Consider the following 20,867-nt stretch of genomic DNA (forward strand, 5'->3'; position numbering starts at 1 on the left):
TTTCCTCCTCACTAATTGCAATCTTATCTTCTATATGTGAAATTCTATCCTCACATTGGTTCATTCTGCTGCACAGACTTTCCATGGAGTTTTTAATCTCTTGAAAATCTGTGTGTATCTGTTTCATGGATTCCATTTGTTTCCTATGTTGGGATTCCATCATGTTCCTCAGATCCTCTATTTTTTTAATCTGTGTCCTCTCTAGATTTATTAATCATGTCTTGCACCATGAGCAAAATCTTTGCTGTTATCTGAGTAATTATTTCTGATTTCATTTTTCCCAGATCCTCTTTTGTTGCCAGTTCAGAGAGTCCAGGTGGTTGAGTATCAGATTGTTCCATCTCATTTCCCTTTGGGGTTGCTGTAGGTGATCCAGAAGTGTTTTTGAGACTTGTTTACATGTCTTCTCATTTCCACGGGAGGGGCTGCTACTGGTGCTCATGCAGCTCACCTTCTCTGCCCTAGGAGCTTGGGATGGCAGTGGGGGAGCTTCCTTCCGGGTGCTGGAACTGGCTGAGCTTCTTTGCTCTAGGAGCCTGGGATGGAGGTGGGGAGCTTCCTTCCGGGTGCTGGGATCGGCTCAACTTCTCTGCCCTAGGAGCCTCCACTGAGAGGATTTGAGGTCCCTGTTTGGGTGCCACTTGTTGATGGTCTCTCTAAAGGGAGACCTGAGACCCTGGAGAGCACCGACCAGCCACTGCAGTCTGGTGTGTCCACTGCTCCATTCTACCGTTGCTTCCCTCCGTGGAGGCAGTCACTGTGCGTCTGCAGGTTCGGCCGCTGTTTCCTCTCTAAGAGTAGGGCTCTGGCAGAGAGCGCTGCTTGGTACCTCCCTCCTCTTCATTAGTCTCTCTCTTCACTCTCCCTGTAGACTTCAATTCTCACCTCAGATCCTTCCTGGGTCCCATGGACTCACTTCCCTCTTTCTTCTCCTCAAGCTGCTATGTATCAGTGTCCAGACACAAAATCTCTGAGGGGGCTCTTTCTCTGCTGCTCACCCTTCCGCCATCTTTCTGGAAGTTGTGAGCTGTCCCTTCACACTGTAGGTGGTTTCTCTTGCTGTGCAGAAACTTTTTAATAAGAGATCCCACTTGTTTTTTGTACCAGTTCACATGCAACTGAGATTTCTCTCATAAAATCTTTTCCCATCCCAATGTCTTCCAGAGTTCTACCTAACCTCTCTTCCAGCCAGTTTAGTGTTCCTGTTTTAATATTTAGATCTTTAATCCATTTTGATTTTAGTTTAGTGCATGGTGAAAGATATATGTCTAGTTTTAATCTTTGGCAAGCTGAAACCCAGTTTTTCCAGCACCGGTTAGTAAAGAGGCTTTCTTCCCTACAATGAGGGTGTTTGTCTCTTTTTTTGAAGATGAGGTGGCTGAGTGTGTCTGGGGTTGCTTCTGCATCTTCTAATCTGTTCCACTGGTCCTCAGGTCTGTTTGCCAGTACCATGCTGTTTTCATCACAGTAGCTTTGTAGTATAGTTTCAAGTTGGGGCTTGTGATACCTCCACCTTGTCTTTGTTGCCTAGAATTGCTTTTGTTAGTCTAGGTCTCTTCTTATTCCAAATTAATTTTTGGATTGTTTCCTCAAGGTCCATGAAGTATGCTCATGGAATTTCAAATGGGATTGCATTCAATCTATATAGCAGTTTTAGAAGTATGGCCATTTTCACTATGTTGGTTCTTCCTATGCAGCAGCAAGGGATGTCTTTTCATTTTCTGATATCATCTTCAATCTCTTTTTTCAGAGTGCTACAATTTTCAGACGTCTTTGATTTCTTTTGTTAGGTTGATTCCTAGGTACTTCAATATTTTGGATGCTATTGTGAAAGGAACTGTTTGCCATATTTCTCTCTCAGTGAGTCTGTTGTTCATGTAGTGGAAAGATATTGATTTTTGTGTGTTGACCTTGTATCCTGCTACTTGACTCAATTTGGTTATTAAGTCTAGAAAACTTTTGGTGTTCTTGGGGTCTTTTATATAGAGTGTCATGTCATCTGCAAAAAATGACAATTTGACTTCTTCATTACCTATCTTTTTTCCTTTTCTTTCTCTTGTCTAATTGTTGTGGCTAATGTTTCCAAAACTATATTGAACAGGAGTGGTGATAGTGGACATTCTTCTCTTTTTTTTGATTTTAGTGTGAAGGATTTCAGGTTTTAACCATTTAGTATGATATTGGCTGTTGGTTTTTAATAGATGGCTTTTATCACATTGAGGTAAAGACTGTCTATTCCAATTTGAAGAAATGTAATACATTTTTATTAAATAATTGATTGCATAGATGGCTTTTATCAGATTGAGGTAGAGACCATCTATTCCAATTTTTTGTAGGGTTATCATAAATGCGTGTTGGATTTTGTTGAACACTTTTCCCACATCTATCGAGATGATGATATGGCTTTTGCCCTTGGCTCTATCAATATAGTGTATTATATTTATTGATTTGTGTATGCATCCCTGGGATGAATCCCACTTGGTCAGGACATATAATTTTCTTGATGATTGCCTGCATTCTATTTGCCAGTATCTTATTAAGGATTTTTGCATCTATGTTCATTAGTGAGATTGGCCTATAGTTCTCTTTTTTGGTTGGGTCTTTCTCTGCTTTGGGGATCAAGGTGATGCTTGCTTCCAGGAATGAATTCGGGAGTATTGCTTCCCTTTCAATTTCATTGAAGTGTTAAACAGTAGTGGCAGTAGGTCCTCTCTAAATGTCTTGTATAATTTGGCAATGAAGCCATCAGGAGCCCCAGCTTTTCTTAGTTGGTAAATTTTTAATTACATTTTCAATTTCATTGATTGATACTGGTTGATTAGAATGTTTAGGTCTTCTTTGTTTAACTTGAGTAATTCATATGTATCTAGGAATCTGTCCATTTCTTCTGTGTTTTCCATCTTATTGGTGTATAGGTCTTCAAAGCAGATATTGATGATCCTCTGGATTTCTCCTGGGTCTTTTGTAATTTCACCCTTTTTATTCCTAATTGCATGGATTTGGGCCTTGTCCTTCCTTTTTTTGATAGGGTTGGCTAAGGGTTTGTCAATTTTGTTCATTCTTTCAAAGAACCAACTGTTGGCTTCACTGATTTTTTTGTATCATTCTCTCAGTCTCCATTGCATTGATTCTGCTCTGATCTTTATAATTTTCTCCCTTGTATGAGCTTTGGGTTTGTCTTGCTCTTCTTTTTCTAGGATCTTGAGGTTCAGCATTAGATTATTTGAGCTTGCTCTGTTTTTCTTGGCATCCTCTGCTATGAATTTCCTTCACAGAACTCCTTTCATTGTGGTCTCAGTTTCCCGTATATTATATTGGCATTATCATTTAATTGTAGAAACTGTTTAATTTCTTCTTTAATTTCCTCTGTGCCCCATTGGTTGTTCATGAAAGTGTTATTCAATTTCCATGTGTTTGTGAAGCTCTTGTGGTTTCTTATGGGATTTTCAGTTTAACTGAACTATGGTCTAATAATATACAGGGGATAAGTTCAAATCCTTTGCCATTAACTTAAACATGTTCTATGAGCTAGCATGTGGACTATTTTGGAGACTGACCCATGTGCAGCTGAAAAGAATGTGTATTCTGATTTTGTGGGGTGGAACACTCTGTAGACATGTATTAAGTCCATATGTTCAAAAATTTGAACCAGTTCTAGTATTTCATTGTTGGTTTGAACCAGTTCTAGCATTTCATTGTTGATTTTCTCTCTAGATGATCTATTTATGACACTAGGGTACTGAGGTCCTCCACTATGATTTTTAGGGCTTATTTGGTTTTTCATGTCCATTAATATTTGTCTTATATAATTGGGAGCACTAATATTATACATATAATATATAATATATTATGTATATTATATATTATATGTATAATATATATATGCATATATATTTATGACTGTCATCTTTTCCTCTTGGATTGTTCCCTTTACAAGGATGCAGTAACTTTCTTTGTCTCTCTTAATTCTGGCTTGAAATCTACCTTGTGTGCAAATAAAATAGCTACCCCTGCTTTTTTCTGGGCTCTTGTTGCATGGAGAATTGTTTTCCATCCTTTTCTTTCAGTCTATGAATTCCTTTTTGAATTAAGTATGTTTATTGTATAGAGCATATTGTTGGATTTTGCTTCTTAATCCATTCTGCCAGTCTATTTCTTTTGATTGGTGAAATGAGGCCATTAACATTGATAGTTATAAAGGATACATATTGACTTATCCATGTCATATTTTCCTTTTGTTGGCTCTCTTTTTTTTTTTTCTCATTTTCCCCCTTTACCTTTAATTTCTTGCATTTCCAGATGCCTTCACTCTGTTGGGGCTCATGGAGTAGTGACTTTCTTTTTCTAGGATACTGTTTAGAATTGTTTTTAGTGCTGGTTTGGTATTCATGAAGCTTCTCAGGTGTTTTTTGTCGTGGATGTATCAAATTTCCCCATCAATTTTGAAAGATAATTTGGTAGGATACAACAATCTAGGTTGGAGGTTATTTTCTTTTAGGTCTTGAAATATTTCACTCCAGGCTCTCCTTGACTTGAGGGTTTGTGTTGAAAAGTCTGCTGTGATTCTGATGGGCTTTCCTTCATATGTGATTTGTTTCTTTTCTCTGTTTGTAGGATTTTGTTCTTCTGTTGGTTTTCCAGGATCTTGACTATTATATGTTTATGTGCAGATTTTTTTGATCATGGGTAGTTGAAGTCCTATATGCCTCACTTATCTGTATGTCAAATTCTTTTCCTGTGCTTGGGGAGTTTTCTGCCATTATTTCTGTGAACAGTTTTTTAATGTCATTTGTACTTTCTCCTGCTTTTTCATAGACTCAGTCTTATGTTATTCTTCTTTGCATCTTCTAGCAGCTGTTGGATTGATTTCTCATGGTCCCTTACAATTTTTATGAAATCTCTCTTTTCACGTTCACTAACCGCAATCCTGTCTTCTATATCTGATATTCCATTTTCACATTGGCTTATTCTGCTGCAAATACTTTCAATGGAATTTTTTTTTTTGGTAGCAGGGATCAAACACAGGTCCTTGCACTTGCGCAGCAGGTGGCGAAACCACTGAGCTGCATCCCCAGCCCTCTTGTCTTTTTTTTTTTAATGGAATTTTTAATCTCCTGGATATCTGTTTGAATCTGTTTCATGGATTCCATTTCTTTCCTGTTGGGTGTTCATGATTTCTATTTCTTTCCCATGCTTGGCATTCATGGCTTCCATCATGGTCCTGAGCTCATTTTTTAAAAAATCTGTTTCTGTTCTAGAGTCTCTAATAATGTCTGTCTTTCTGCTCACCATCTCTGTAGTTATCTGGGAAATTATTTCTGTTTTGAATTTTTTCTAGAGCCTCCTTCATCTGTTTTGTTACTTCCCATGCTATCAGTTCAGGGTGTCCAGGTGGTTGATTCTCAGATTTTTCCACTTGGTTGCCCAAAGAATTTGGCTGTGGTGAGCTGAAAGTATGGGTTTGCACCTTCCTTAGGTGTCTTCATATTTCTATTTTTGCTGTTGGTGCTGTTTTTGGTTTAATTCCTGGGGTGATACTTCAATTTGCTTATTGTATCTTTATTGTTTGTATTTAGAACCCTTATGGAATGATTACTTCTCAGAGGTGTCTTCCAGGTATACCTGGTGTTTAGGCTTTTTTTTTTTTTTTTTTTTTTTTTGGTACCAGGGATCAAATTCGTGTCTTTTCACATGTGAGGCAGGCGGCAGAACCACTGAGCTAAATCCCCGGCCCTAGGCTTTCAGTCTATAATTACTCTTAGGCAATCTCATTTTCAGTATACCAGGGAGGACAATTGATTAGATCAATCATGACACCTTAACCCAAGAGATAAAATCAGCATCGACAATAGCATCAAACACAGCTTAGAAAATGACAATTTGTGGTAGCTATTAATCTGTCACCTTTAACCACATGAGCTAGATAAAAATCGAGGACCAGACCAAAAGATGTTTGCAGTAAATAAACTCTTCAATAGAGCAAATTTACCCTTCAGGATGAGGGCTCAGAAGGAGTTGGGGAGGGGAGGCTAGAGAAATAGGAGATGAAAAGGTTAGAAGTGAGGCTAGAAGACAGGAAGATCACACAAATTCTGGGAAACTGTTGAAGACAAGAGGAAAAGACAGAGCAAAGGAACAAAGAGAAGAACAGAACTAACAGCAATAGGGAAGCTAAAAATTGTATTCACCTTCCTATAATAATGAGTCGAAAACAAAAGAGAAAAAAACCTGAAATCAAACAAGGCACAAAGAGAGAACGAAATGCAGAACAAGGGAGAGAGAGAGAGAAAAATATATATATATATATTTTTTTTTTTTAAATTTTTTTTTTTTAAAAAGGGCATCCTTCAGGGTTTGTCTCTGCTGTTGCAGTAGACAATAGGGGCAGCAGTGTGCAGATCTAAATTGATTAGTCTGAGCAAGCCAGCTGTAGTCCACTGAGATTCAAGCTGATTTCTGGTTATAAGGCTCTAGTTGAAGTCCCTGACCTCCTCCAGGATTGAAGTCTGCAAGATTCTACTGCAGGTTCCAGCTGCCCTTCCCCCGAAGTGAGTCGAGGTTCCTATGGGAGGTGCTGATCCCACCAACTTACCAACCACAGTGGTCCAGTGTGCCTTTATTGAAGAAATTGTCGGGCCGGGAATTTAGCTCAGTGGTTCTGGCGCCTGCCTTGCCAGTGCAAGGTCCCAAGTTCGATCCTCAGTACCAAAAAAACCCCCCAAAAAACAACAACAACAACAACAAAAAAAGAAATTGTCTTCACTTTCCCAGTGGCCTTCAGTTTTCATTAAAGAGCCTCAGAGATAGAGGCCCTCTCTCTGTTGTTCACTTCTGCTCTATCTTCCGGAGCTCATAACCATGGCCTTTATGGTCCTGGGAGCCTCTGGAGTGGGGATGCAAATACTGCATAGCCCTAGTGGTGTGGTCCACAGGTGGTGCCGGGGAAGGCTGGCCTTCCACAAAACAGTGCTGGGGCAGTGGGGGTGGGGGATAATGAAGATTTTCTTACCTTTGCTATACCTGAAAAGCTCCTTCTTTTGCCTTCATTGTGTTAAAAAAATTATTTTTAGTACATTTGCAGTATATGTTTACAGGCATCTCAGGGAGCAGGTACATGTAGTTAACACATCCTAATTCTGTTTATTCCCTTTTCTCCTCTATCCCTTCTCTCCATCTCTAAATCTCCTCCTGACCCTTTTTTAGTTCATGTTTGCAACACATAATAATTACATTCATTGTGGGTAGTTGGTATATGCACACAAGACAGCTCAATTCTTCCATTCCCCATTCCCCACCTCTTGGTCTCCTTCCCATTTGCAAAAGACCTATCTTCCTGTTTCCTTTCATCCATTGTTTGACTTTTCATCTCTGATTTATTTCACTTAACATTATGGTCTTGAAGCACATCCATTTCCTACAAATGACTCAAACTTACCCTTTTTTATGGCAGAATGACACTCCACTGTGTATAAATGATACATTTTCTTTATCCTTTCATCTACTGATGGACATATATGCTGCTTCCAAGAGTTAGCTATTATGAATTATGCTACTATAAAAATTGGCATGCATGTCATTGCTGTAATATGATGTCTTTAACTCTTTTGGAAAGATGTCTAGAAGGACAATAGCTGGATCAAATGTAACTTTTAGTGTTAGTTTCATTTAGGAGTCTTCATACTGATTTCCATAGAGGTTGTAATAGAATGTAGGAGGTTTCCTTTTTATCACTTCAGCCTCATTGGCATTTGTATTTGACTTTTTGATGACTGCCATATTTCTTGGTGCAAGAAGAAACTTCAGTATTTCTTTAATTTGCATTTCTCTAATAGCCAGTGATGCTAAACATTTTTTTCATATATTTATTGGCAGCTTGCATTTCTTCTGGGAAATGCTTATTCACTTCAGTTGTCCATTTATTCACTGGGTCTTTTGTTTTTGGGGGGGTAGGGCCTAATTTTTTAAAGTTCTTTTTATATTCCAGATATTAATCCTGTCGAAGTGTTGCTAGCAAAATTTTTTCCCATTTTGTAGGTTGTCTTTACTCTGTTCATTGTTTCCTTTGTAGTGCAGAAACTTTTTAATTTTATATAGTCCCACTTGTTGACTCTTGATGGTATTTCTTGTGCAAATGAAATTCTGTTAAGGAAGTCCTTGCCTGTATCTATGACTTAAAGAGTTTTACCTATTCTGTCTTCCAAGAGGTGAAGTGTTTCTGTTTCAGTATTTAATCTTTGATTTTTTTTTTTCCTTTGCGATAAGGTCTTGTTCTGTAGTTCAGGCTGTCCTTGAGCTCAATATGTAGCCCAGGCTGGCCTTGAACTCTTGGCAATCCTCCTGCCTCAACTTCCTGAGTGCTAGGATTACAGATGTGCACCACCATACCCAGCTGTGTGATCCATTTTGACTTTAGTTTAGTACATGGTGACAAATATGGGTCTAGCTTCAATTGTATGTGGATAGCAAGTTTCCAGAGCACTATTTGCTAAAGAGGCTATCTTTCCTTCAGTGTATGTTTTTGGCCCCTTTGTCAAAGATCAAATGACTGAATGTGCCCAGCATTGTTTCTGCATCCTCTATTCTGTTCTATTGATCTATATTTCTGTTTTGTGCCAATACCATGCTGTTTTTATCACTATAGCTTTGTAGTATAAGTTCAAGTCAGGTATTATGATGCCTTCTGCTTTGCTCTTATTGCCCAGGACTGCTTTTGCTATTCTGAGTTTCTTCTTGTTCCATATGAATTTTAGGATTATTGTCTCTAGTTTTGCAAGCAATGTGGTTGGTATTTTGATTAGGGTTGCATTAAATCTGTGTATCACTTTCGGAAGTATTGCCTTTTCAACTATATTGGTTTTGCCAATCCAAAAACAGGGGATATCTTTCCATTTTCTGATAATCTCAATTTCCTTTTTCAGAGTACTATGGTTTTCACTGTAGAAGTCTTTCACTTCCTTAGGTTAACTGCTAAATTTTCTTGATGCTACTGAGAACGATATTTTCTTAATTTTTTTCCTGCTGAGTTCATTGTAAGTGTACAGGAATTCTACTGATTTTTACATATTGATTTTCTATCCTGTTACATTGCTGAATTTGGTTAATAATTCTAGAAGTCTTTTGGAAGAATTTTTGGGGTCCTCTATGTAGAGGATCAGGCCATCTGAAAATAATAACTTGATTTCTTCCTTTCCTATATTTATCCCTTTTATCTCTCTCTCTTGCCTAATTGCTCTGGCTAATGTTTCATGTACTATATTAAACATGAATGGTGATAACTGACATCCTTATCTTGTTCTTGATTTTAGAGGTATCACTTTCAGTTTCTCATTTAATGTGATGCTAGCCATTTGTCATAAATGGCTTTTATCAGATTGATATGATCTATTTTCTTCAGGGTTTTAAAAAAATTAATGGATGTTGCATTTTTTTGAAAGCTTTTTTCTTCATCTACTGATTTGATCAAGTGGTTTTTGTCCTTGCTTCTGTATATGTGGTACATTACATTTATTGATTTGCATGTGTTGAACCATCTTTGCATCCCTGGGATGTATGATACATTTGATGATTTGATGCATTCCATTTGCCAAAATCTCATTAAGGATTTCTGCATCTGTTAATTAAGGAGATTGGTCTGCAATTTTTTCAATTGGGTCTTTGAGTTTGGGATCAGTGATGTTGGTTTCCAGGAATAAGTTTGGAAGCACTCATTCCCTTTCAAGTTCATTAAAAAGTTTAGGAGTATTGGTGTTACAACTTCCTTGAAGGTGTCATAGAATTCAGGAGTGAATCCATCAGGTCCTGGGCTTTTCTTAGTTGGTAGGATTTTATTACTGCCTTAGTTCCATTGCTTGTTATTGAGTTCAGATTTTTTATTTTTGGTACTGGGGATCAAAACTCAGGATCTTGTGCTTGCAAGACAGATGCAGCACCACTGAGCTAAATCCCCAGCCTGAGTTCAGAATTTTTACATTTTCTTGGCTCTGTTTTGGTAATTCATATGCCTAGTAATCTGTCCATTTCTTCAAAATTTTCCAATTTGTTGGAATACAATTTCTCATAATAGTTACTAATGATCTTCTGGATTTTGGTGTGTCTGCTGTGGTATCTTCATTACTAATTTCATTGGGACTCTCTTGAGATGCTCTTACAACGTAGGTCAGACTGGCCTTGAACACTCTATGTACTCCAGGCTGGCTTTGAACTCAATCCTCCTGCCTCAGGGTCCCAAGTGCTGGGATTGCAGGTGTGCACCACCACATCTGGCTCTGCCTTCATGTTTTTTTGGTACCGGGGATTGAATTCGGGTCCTTGCGCTTGCACAGCAGGCAGCAAAACCACTGAGCTAAATCCCCGGCCCTGCCTTCATTCTTGAAAGATACTTTTGCTGGATAAATAAGTCTTGGTTGACAGGTTGCCCCATTCCTCCCAATTTGTACCATTTCTGATGGGAAATGTTCAGTAACTTCTATTATTATTTATGTGTAATGCGCCTTTGGGAGAAAAGGGTCTCCTTTGATAATTTTCTTTTTCACTGATTTTAAGCAGTTTATGTTGTTTTGATGTGGTTTTCTTCATAGTACTTATGTTTAGGGATTTTTTTTTTAGGTCCTTGGATCTATGGATTTATACTTTCCATCAAATTTGAGCATCACTTTTTCAGACCATCCAATTCAAGATGTGCTCATATATATATATATATATATATATATATATATATACACACACACACACACACACACACACACATATATATATATGATATTCTACACACTCTTCTGTTTCTCCCCCCTACTTTCTGCAGTTTCACCTCCAACTGCAATGTATGTTTTTCAATGCCCAATTCATTAATCTCATCCTGGATATTTTTCATTTCAGATACTGAAAATTTCATCTCAAAAGTTCAATTTAGATCTTTTAAAAATATCTTCCAACTTCCTACTTAATATGTTCAGCACATCCTCTAACTTCTTGAACATATGGAATAGTCATAAAAGTTGCTGTATCCTTGTTTAATTCTGTCATCTATTTCATTTCTAGGTCAGTTTCCATTGCTTTGCTTTTTTTTTTTTTTTTGGTAGTGGGGATCGTACTCGGGATCTTGTGCTTGAGAGGCAGGCGCCAGAACCACTGAGCTAAATCTGCGGCTTTAAATAAGCACACATGAACAAAAGAGATATGCTAAATGGGAAAAGAGGTTTTACACGTGACATTGAGGAATTTTGACATGGGGACATTAAAAGGGCCCTCTGCAATTATAAAGGTCTTTACAAGAGAGGGTATACAGAAGAGTTACAAGCAGGGATCAGAGTGATAAGGTGCCAATGGGCACACAAACGTAGGACTTGGAAGGAAAGGAAAACAGATTCTCCTGACAAAATTGCAGAAGTAATTGCAAAATTGCAGCCCTGCAGACCATGGCAGACATCTGACATCTAGATTTGCAAAACATTTGTGTTATTTTATGCCATGAAAAGTTTGTGGTAGTTAAAAAAGCAACAGGAAAGAAAGAGTTGTATTTTCCAATTTTTTTTTTATGTCCGGTAATTTCTGATTGTATGCCAGAAACTGTTTTGAGTGTACACTGTTGTATTCCTACCATATGAGTTGTGATAGAAAAGTGAATGCTTAAACATTGAAAAAAATTATTACAGTAAAAGATACTTGTATTAATCCTCCTCAAAATATTCCTTCACTTTCTGAGCAGTTCTGGATGTCCTCTTTCATGTCTTTTCACGGGTGCCTCAATGTCCTGCATCAATTCAAAACATTAATGGCAATTTGAGTAAAAAACATTACAGTATGTCCTCCACTGCCTTATTCAGTAGATTTGGCACAGTGCAACATTTGGTTCTTCCTCAAAGTCAAAATGACCTAGAAAGGTAAATATTTTGAATCAATTCAGGTCATTAAGGTGGCCACAGAAGTGCAACTAAAGACTCACAAAAGAGGACTTCCAGAACTGCTTCAGAAAGTGGCAAGGACGATGAGATGTGCAGTTACGAGTACTTTGGGGAGGATTAATGGCAATGTCTTCTTATTGTAGCACATTTAAAATAAATTTTAACATTGTTTTGATTGCATCTCATATTTTTTAATTGGGTGACAATCTTTTGTAGGCCTAAATATGTGCATTGTCTGGGGCTAAATTTTCTCTCATCATGAGGGAAGGCTCTTTTAATACTCAGGTGACTGAAGGTGTGATTTCCCAATCTGTTGAGAACAGGCACTACTTTTGGCCTTGGCATTGTGTGAGCTTTGAGTACTGTACCCTCTATTCTTTCTAATGTCTTTTCCAAGGGAAAAAACCTTCCTCACATCGACAGCTTCCTCATATGCATGAACCAATGTCTTCCGCTGAAAACTGGAGGAAACTCTATAGGTCACTGGAGGTATCTTTTTGTACACTATTCATTTCTATTTCCAGGATCCTGCTCTCTGAATTCTGGCCACCTTGCCCAAACCTCAAAACTTTCAGGCTCCGCCTCAGTTCCAATCCCTCACTGTCTGGCCTCGAAACATTTGTTAGGCAGAGTTGGGTCAATTGAGGGCTCATTTCCTTTTCCCCAATTTCTCAAGAATTCCCATCCTTTAATGCCCAATGTTCAGTGTTCCACATATCTTCTGTTTTTTGGTTATTTCAGGTAGGAAGATGATCCAGTTCCTATTACTATATCTTGACTGAAAGTGAAACACGAAAGTTCCAATTTAAAATTAATTATAAGTTTGAAATTAGCCTTATAGGTCATATAAATGTCAGTGTCCTCATACCAGTAAAAAGACACATAAACTATGAAGACTGATGTAGATAATTGTTTCTTAGTGTAGTCAAGTGAAATTTGTAGTAACTAAATGGGCAGGACCAGAGAAATTGATCAAAATAGGTCAGTTTTTTAGACATCTGATTTCATAGTGAGTCAGTATACAACTAATGACTTAAGAGAAGGCGTAGTTGGGCTGGGGATTTAGCTCAGTGGTTTCACCGCCTGCTGCTCAAGTGCAAGGATCCAAGTTCAATGCCTGGTAACAAAAAAAAAAAAAAAAGAGAAGGCATAGTTTTATGGTCTCTGTATCTCCTAAGGAATTGGGTATACATGTCTTACTATGTTTGTCATGAATATATGTCTTTTTTTTGATATTCAGTATTCCTTTTCATTTCTTAGAAGTACCTGGGTTTTCTTCAGAAATTGTGTGCTTTTGGTGAGATCATCAATCCAGTTATCTGCTTCCCATATAAAGTACAAGGAGCTTTACTGTTTTTCAGTGCCAAATTGAAGACATTTTACATAAGTTTAGTCCACTCTGCTTTTGTTTGCTCCATGATTTTGAATCTTGAGCAAATGACTACAGAATAAGACTGGAATCCACTAATGTCATCAGTACCCCAGCTATATTATATTGTTATACTTAACAGTGCCTCTCATTATTAGTTCCCACCATTTCTAATCCTGATTCTCCAACTCATAAATTGAGTTTCTGATCTTTGTAATAAATGATTTTTTGTTCATATTTGGGACAGCTGTTGCCAGTGACATATGAGCTGAAAACTGACAAGTGTGACATGTAACCTTGCCTCTTATTTATTTGGTACCGGGGATTGAACTTGGGTCCTTGTGGTTGCGAGGCAGGCAGCGGAACCACTGAGCTAAATCCCTGGCCCTACTTTGCCTCTTATTTAAACCTTGACTCTTGAGGTGGGGTTTTTATGTAGCTGTTTCAGCTAACCTAGCTGTCTGACTACAGGTCCAAAGGAGGTAACTTGTGAAAGATGTCTGATATAATGGTAAATTAAGTTTAGGCTGCACTAATAGACCACACAGATCTCAGGAAGTAGCTGTACTTTGTGCTGACTATGCAACAGCTTGGGTATCTGGTATAAGCAGGTATTCTTTCTTGTTTTTCAATTTTATTAGTATATGTTGGCAGTACATAATGATTCCATTCATTGTAGGGATTTGGTACATGTACATATCACATCTTAATTCTTCATCCCCTTCCCATCTCCTCCCCTCTCCTCTCCCTGTCTCTTGGTCCTCTTCCCATTTGCAAAAGATCCCATAAGCAAGGCATTCTTAAGATTATTGGCAAATTGGAAAGGCATCCAATAATATATAGCCCAAGTGGTGAGAACTCTGAATGACAGAAATATTTTAGGTTGTAGAATTGAAAATGAAGGGGGGCATGTAGCTTTATTTTACAATTTCCACATTTGTAGAAGTGGTTTCCATATAGTAGAGCTATCTGAAAGGCAATTCATAAAGTATAAGGTACTGCATAAATGAGATTTATACCGAGGTCTAATTTATTTATTCAACAAGTTAATTTATGTACTAATATGGAATTAGGCTGGTATAACTGTCATTTCTTTAGGAATTAAGATCTTCATTACCCACATGTGATTATTTAATTTACATTAAATGAAATTAAAATTTCTCAGTCATCCTAACCACATGCTCAACAGCCACATGTGGCTATTGCCTACATTAGTAAAAATCATTATTATAACAGAAAATTCTATGGGACAGCGTAGCTCACGAATGTCAGAATAAGACTATTAAATATATAATCTTTTTTTAGTAGCATGAACATTTTGATTTTTAAACTAGTGCTTCCTAGTTTAACAAAATTGGAGGTGTCTCTTACATGATAGATTAAAATGTTTTATAATTGTGCTGAAATCCTTACTCCTGATTGCCTTATGTGGTAGACTGATGCCCCATGCCCCTGGATCCCAACTGGGCCAATTCTCTCTGTACCACTTGCTGCAGCTGCAGAAGGTCAGGTGAAGGGAGTGGTGAGCAAAGTCTGTTTTTTGGCCTCAACTCTTTCCCACAGCTAAGCCTGCCCAGGCCCAGGGTATATCTCAATCCTGAGGATATTTGCATTTGAAGCAGAACTTTCTCAGTCTTTCAGAGGCACCTGCATTTTTCTTCTAGCTCAACAGGCACCCTGACCTCTTTCTTTGGCGGCAGACACAACTCCTAAGGGTTTCTCCACTATTCCCAAGATGACTGTGTCCTTCCATCTGAATCTGAAACCCCAGACTCAGGAGGAAGTCAGGTTCATATGTTCTAGACTGGTGAGGCCTGGGCGCTTCTCATATTTTGGTATGAGAAAACTGCTTCTTCAGGAAACATTTTTATGGTTTGCACAAATGTAACAGACTGCAAAATAGTGACTAGTCTCTAAATGAATAAATCTTAAAATGCTTTTTTTGTTTTACATCACAACATTGTTTATGTGAATTTTTAAAAATACAAACAAAAATACAGAAATGCAATATATGGATACAGCTAAATGCAGAATGTTGACTTTTTCTCCTCAGGAGGCCATGATGTCCATTTCTAGTGAAATAGACTGTATAGGTAGAAAACAGGTTGGTGGTTAGCTTCACAATTTGCCTAGAAATGATTTATAAATGCATTTTCTCCCTGCTACTTACCGTAAAGTGGAAAAAGGGAATTAAAGGAAAGTTTCTTGTTGGTTTCTACCACATGGAAGATGCTATATTCTATTTTAGCAGGGCCAATATATGGAAAATATCTAAATTGTTATTCAAAAATGAAGCAGTAATGAGATTCTGGCTAAAGAGGTCAGGAAATGAGAATAATATATAAAGAATCCAAAACAAAGAAACAAAAAAGGTTATAAAAATGCTCTAAGTGCATTGTAAGCATATAGGGTTTTTTTTCCCATGTGTATTTTTAAACAATGGAAGTGTCAAAAAATAGGGTCAACTGTGTTAATTATTGTATAGGCTGCAATGAATGGAATCTCTGTATAATTATCATAAAGAAACATAGTTTGTATCATATTATGGCAATTTATCCTCAATAAAAACCTTCCAGTCCTTTTATTTTGGAATATTCTATAAACAAAGCACAAGAAGATGATTGTACAACAGTAAAATGTTTGCTTGCATTACAGTGAAGACATGCTTAATAATAAAAAAAAAATGTAGAAAAGTATTTAGAGCTATTATAATCTAAGTGCACAACACCTTAGGCATCTTAATTCCATCAAGAACAAAAAAAATAGGGCCAGGGATTTAGCTCAGTGGTTCCACCACCTGCCTTGAAAGTGCAAGGTCCCGAGTTTGATCCCCAGTACCAAAAAAAAAAAAAATTTTTTTGTCAGGCTGTTAAATCCATCATGATGGATTTAAAAACTGGTGCAAATTGGTCAAATGCATCCAACAAACACTGATGCCCAAGTTGTCATTTTGGCAACTAACATGTAACTGGTGATCAACAGAGAATTTAAAAGATCCTTTCTTCTTGTTTTTTTCCAAGGTTTTTGAAGAGTTCTGTTCTAAAATACGTTGATGAGCTTCCCAGTTTGCTTTCTCTTCTTCAAACTGACAATGTTTTCCCTCTAATTTTTTGTGCTGTGGTTCCAAATTCTCTTTCATTTGCTTATGGCACTGGTGGAGGTCAGCTTTGGTTTTTGAACTTTTTTCTTTGACCTTCATCTCACACTTGCTCCGTCTTCTTCACCTTGGCTACATGCTCCCTTCTTTCTTCTTCCATTTGTGCCAGAGGGTTCTTAGTAAGCTGTCCTTTGTTCCTGTTGCTGCCCACTCCATTGTAAGTCACAGCTGCCAATTTTCTGCTTCTGTTGTTCTCACAGTGCATGTGACATAATGATATCTTTCAAGTCCTGTATGTGTGTCCTTATCAACATATTTCCTAGAATTGTGAAATCACAATGTTCACTATTTTCAACTTCAGCCACACCCCAAGGGTTCTACTGCCTTTTTCTGACCCTTTTGCCATAAACTTCAATGTGTTCCTATCCACCACAACAAGAAGAAGTGGTCTTTCATCTTTTTAACCAGCTTATTTTCTTCATCATCTGTTCTAGAAATTCATATATTTTATGTTCTTGGATATCCTTTATTATCTGTTTTTTAAACTGTTGGCGTTCTACTGGTATTGAGTGTGTCAGCTTTGGCAATCAGTAGGATGATGCTTTCTCATGCAAATGCTTCATGAACTCAATATCCAATGGTTTAAGTCCACGTCCTGAAGGAGCAATGAAGTATAAACAACACTGCACCCTGTTATCAGGCATCTGACATCATTCACTCATGATTCTGCATTGTTAATCCTCAAATTTACTATCAGTGGAGTCGATCACAGGCTGCCAGCAATTATTATTATCCACTGCATCTACAAATCCATGGGTATCAACTATTGTGAGCAGCAAATGAACACCACCTTCTTTGACTAAAACTTTGGATTATTCCACCTGTACAGTCTTTTTTATTCTATGGGAAGGACGTGGATACTCTGGAGAATACAAATCTGTGAGGAACAATGAGTTGATTAATGCTTACTTTCCCAATCCAGATTCACCTGTGTATTGGTATGGTATTTTCAGTTCCCATCCTTTGTCAAGTCATCTACTTCTACCGTCAGTGTGAATTCAAACCCTTTCTTCACTGATTTTCTATATACTTGATTTGGGAGATTGGTAAAACCCACTTGGCCTTCAAGGTTCTTCAGTTGAACTACCATAATGCCACTGCGGACACTTCTCTCCTCAGTGGCAGGTGGATCTCGCACTGACCGATATCCTCCCACCCGTCAGCACAGTGCAGCCAGCAGATTCTCCAAAGCCACCTACTCCAATTCCAGGTAGCTGCCACATAGCTGCCCTGCGTACACATGCAGCCTGCGCTGGCTCTCTGGCCTTTTAAGAATAGGAATTTCTAGCTTAAAACAAAAAGAACCCCTCACTTGATTTATATTACATGTTAAATTCCAGTTCATTAAAAAAAAAAGTTGATCCCAAAGATTCCAAGTATTTAAAAAGATGACTATGAAGTTCCTTGCTCCAGAAGAGAATATACCTGAGTATTGTCTTTCTAAGCAGCCCCTTCGATGTTTGTCCATTTATTCCATAGCAACTCCTACTGCCCACACTGCTTGGGATGCCTCTTGGAGAGTTGCCTAGGGAACCTACAGCCCTCATTTCAAAGTCTTCCATGACAACAATTTTCCTCTCTTGAACATAGCTATTTTTGAATCAGCCCAAACCCATCTGGATACATATTTGGGGAACACAGTGAGTACCAAACAAAAATAACAACAAACAGTGATAGATTGAAAATTTAAAATGAAAACTCAGAGAACCTAAGTGCCAGGAGCAGTGTTAACTGCTGTCACCTATGTGGTCTTACTGGTCCTCTTCGCCTTTGTGAAGGGTTCATTAGCTGACAATGACATTAGGTCAAGCTCAGTGGGCTGAAGAGAGTTGCCTGGCATAATGCTGTAGATTAACTGGTAGATGGGACCCACACATGGATTTGGTCTAGCTCCAAAGTGCCTACAGAATGAGATGGAGTAATCACCACCACCTGGAAGGGCAGAATGACCTGAGACAAAAGCCTGACTTGGCCACTTATGTGGGTGACACTGATCTCTTTCTCATTTGTATGAAGTGCTGATGTGCTTAACAGACTACACAGAGATCTATTTGTCTGTCTGCCCCCCCCCCCCGCCCAGGTTGAGGACCTTAAAAAAGGGACTATTTTCTTTGTCTCCATATCCCTAGCAGCTAATCAATGCCCACATACACCAGGCACTCAGTAAAAAAGTGCTCTTGTTTTGTGGTTGACTGTACTCTGCTGGCACATCCCCTTCATTACCTCCACATTCAGATCTGTGACATGAGTAGCTATTTGAAGGCCCTTCCAGCTTTAAAGAGTTAAACGAAACTTGTAACTGCTTTTGATGGCTCTACTGCAGAATTCCCAAGCTATTACATTTCTTGTTCCTCCCCAGAGGGATATCTGATGTTAACATTTTCACTCTTGCCTTTTGATGCTTTAAGACCCAAGAAACCCCTCAACTAGGGAAAGAACTCTGGCACCAGAACCAGAACGGCAGGAGTGGTAACCTGAGGGTGTTCCCTAGCATGCTGAATAGACCCTATATATCTGGCATACCTTGCCACCTCAACACCCTTTGGGAATTTGACTCTAGTTTTCAAATAAGTCTTAGGAATGATCATGAGGTTTTTTTGGTTTGTTTTTTTTTTTAAGATACTTTGTTATTAACACAACAGTAGCTTCTGGAAATCTGAAAAGAAGGAAAAGGTAATTGACACTTCAATGTTTTGGAAGATGGGATGGCACGCTGTCATGGTCTAGAGCCTGAATGCTGCTGAGTCTCTCCACCTACCCCACCTACCCCAATAGTGGTGAAAGGACCAACGACACTTCATCATTCTGGGGAAAGAGGTGGAGGACTGTTGATTCAGAAGACCTGTTCTACCATCATCCTTGCTCCAGGGCAAAGAGCCAAGAACTTTTCCTCTCCTGGCCCATACAAAGTCAAATGAGGGAGGCAGTGGACTGGGAGTCACGTGAGGAGTTAAGGTGCCTGAATCTCTGGCTACAATAAATAGAGTGGGGGAGGACTTGGATGCTAACAAGTGTGGAAGAAGCTTCTACAAATCACCACAGTGACAAAGGGAACACAAGAAAAGGGCCACAAATAGCCACCAACCTTTGTGGGCAGGGAAGGAAAGGGCAAGTCTATGATCAAGAGAATATAGAAAACCTTTGGCTGAGAGGTTAGACATCTATATGAGCACATGATAGAAAAGCACTTGAGGACTCTATTTTTCACTAGTGCCAGAAATCTACTTATATTATCCCACTAGCTTATAACTTAAAACCACACATTCATTTTTGTTTTCAAAATTATAGTTGAGGGACAGGGATGCAGCTCAGCGGTAGAGCACTTGCCTAACATATGCAAGGCTCTGGGTTTGATTCCCAAGGTCACAAAAAACAAACAACAAACCCCAAAAGTATTTGAAAGGGAAAATGAATTCATACCAGCAAAGAGAACAGGACTTTTAATTCACATAACTAAGGACAAAGTTTTCTAATGTCAGAGTACCAAAAATCCCTCCCCTCAAAACAAAAATCTTCAAGACTATAGAGAGAAATCCACACTCTTCCAAGACTGTGGAGTAATTTGAAGGAGTAATTTGACAATCATTTTACAAATTAGGTCTAGTGATAGGTAAACAGTAAATCCAAGCACAAATGACTTTCTTTTCCATGGTCACAGAGTATTTGCTTACCACCAGGCAGCAGTTCTCCTAACCCATGCTAATGATTGCATGGGTAGAAGAGAGGCCTATCATCTTGCTTGAAAAACTGAAAACATGCCTATTATGGCTGGTGGACAGATGCCTCAACTAAGTAGACTATTAAGATATCATTCTATCAAAAAACATGAATGTTTGGAAAGAATAATTAAGACGATATTTTTTGCTTTGAGCTGTCAAGTAATTGATCCAAACAAGTTGGCTGAAATGGTAAGAGAGGTCAAAGTGCAGAATTTCTGTCACTGGTCTGCCAAATATTGGTAATTTCTACATACCATGGGCTGGCTCTCTGTTCATCATAACTTTCTTCCAAGGTTTTATTTTATTTTTTGTAATTTTTGTGAAGCATGGAGTCATGCATTATCTAGCATGTTTGTTTTTCAGGTATTTTTTCCTCAATGGTGTAGCCCTCTCTTTGTGAAACTCAAGTTTCTCTTATTCTGTCCAAAGATTAAGTGAATGGAAATAAAACATCCCAATAACAGTTATAATACTGTAAACCCACAAAGATGCAGCATTTTACTAAATTTTAAATACAGACATTTACTTTTACCTTGATATTTAGAAAATTTAAATATCACCAACCACTGAATTTTATAGAATATATGTTTTATCAGCCAAACATTTTGCCTGTCATTAGATAAGTACACATGACTTAATTTTATGGTCTTTGCTAATGAAAATGATTTTAAGTTTTCAAAAAATAAAATAATTGGTCTATGTTCCCAAGCATAAATCTATAT

At 38.1% G+C, this 20,867-nt stretch overlaps 1 pseudogene across 1 annotated transcript; it reads right to left on the bottom strand.

Moving 5' to 3' along the window:
• Positions 1–11,052: 11,052 nt before the first annotated feature.
• Positions 11,053–17,649, bottom strand: LOC101699347 (septin-7-like; annotated as a pseudogene). The gene is made up of 2 exons (XR_015449133.1): positions 17,583–17,649; positions 11,053–17,354 (listed from the first exon to the last, which is right to left on the bottom strand). The product of XR_015449133.1 is annotated as a septin-7-like (transcript).
• Positions 17,650–20,867: the final 3,218 nt, after the last annotated feature.

The sequence above is a fragment of the Heterocephalus glaber genome, unplaced genomic scaffold, assembly GCF_053883595.1.
Source record: "Heterocephalus glaber isolate CG9 unplaced genomic scaffold, H.glaber_assembly_v1.0 deba00000621, whole genome shotgun sequence".
Taxonomy (NCBI): domain Eukaryota; kingdom Metazoa; phylum Chordata; class Mammalia; order Rodentia; family Bathyergidae; genus Heterocephalus; species Heterocephalus glaber.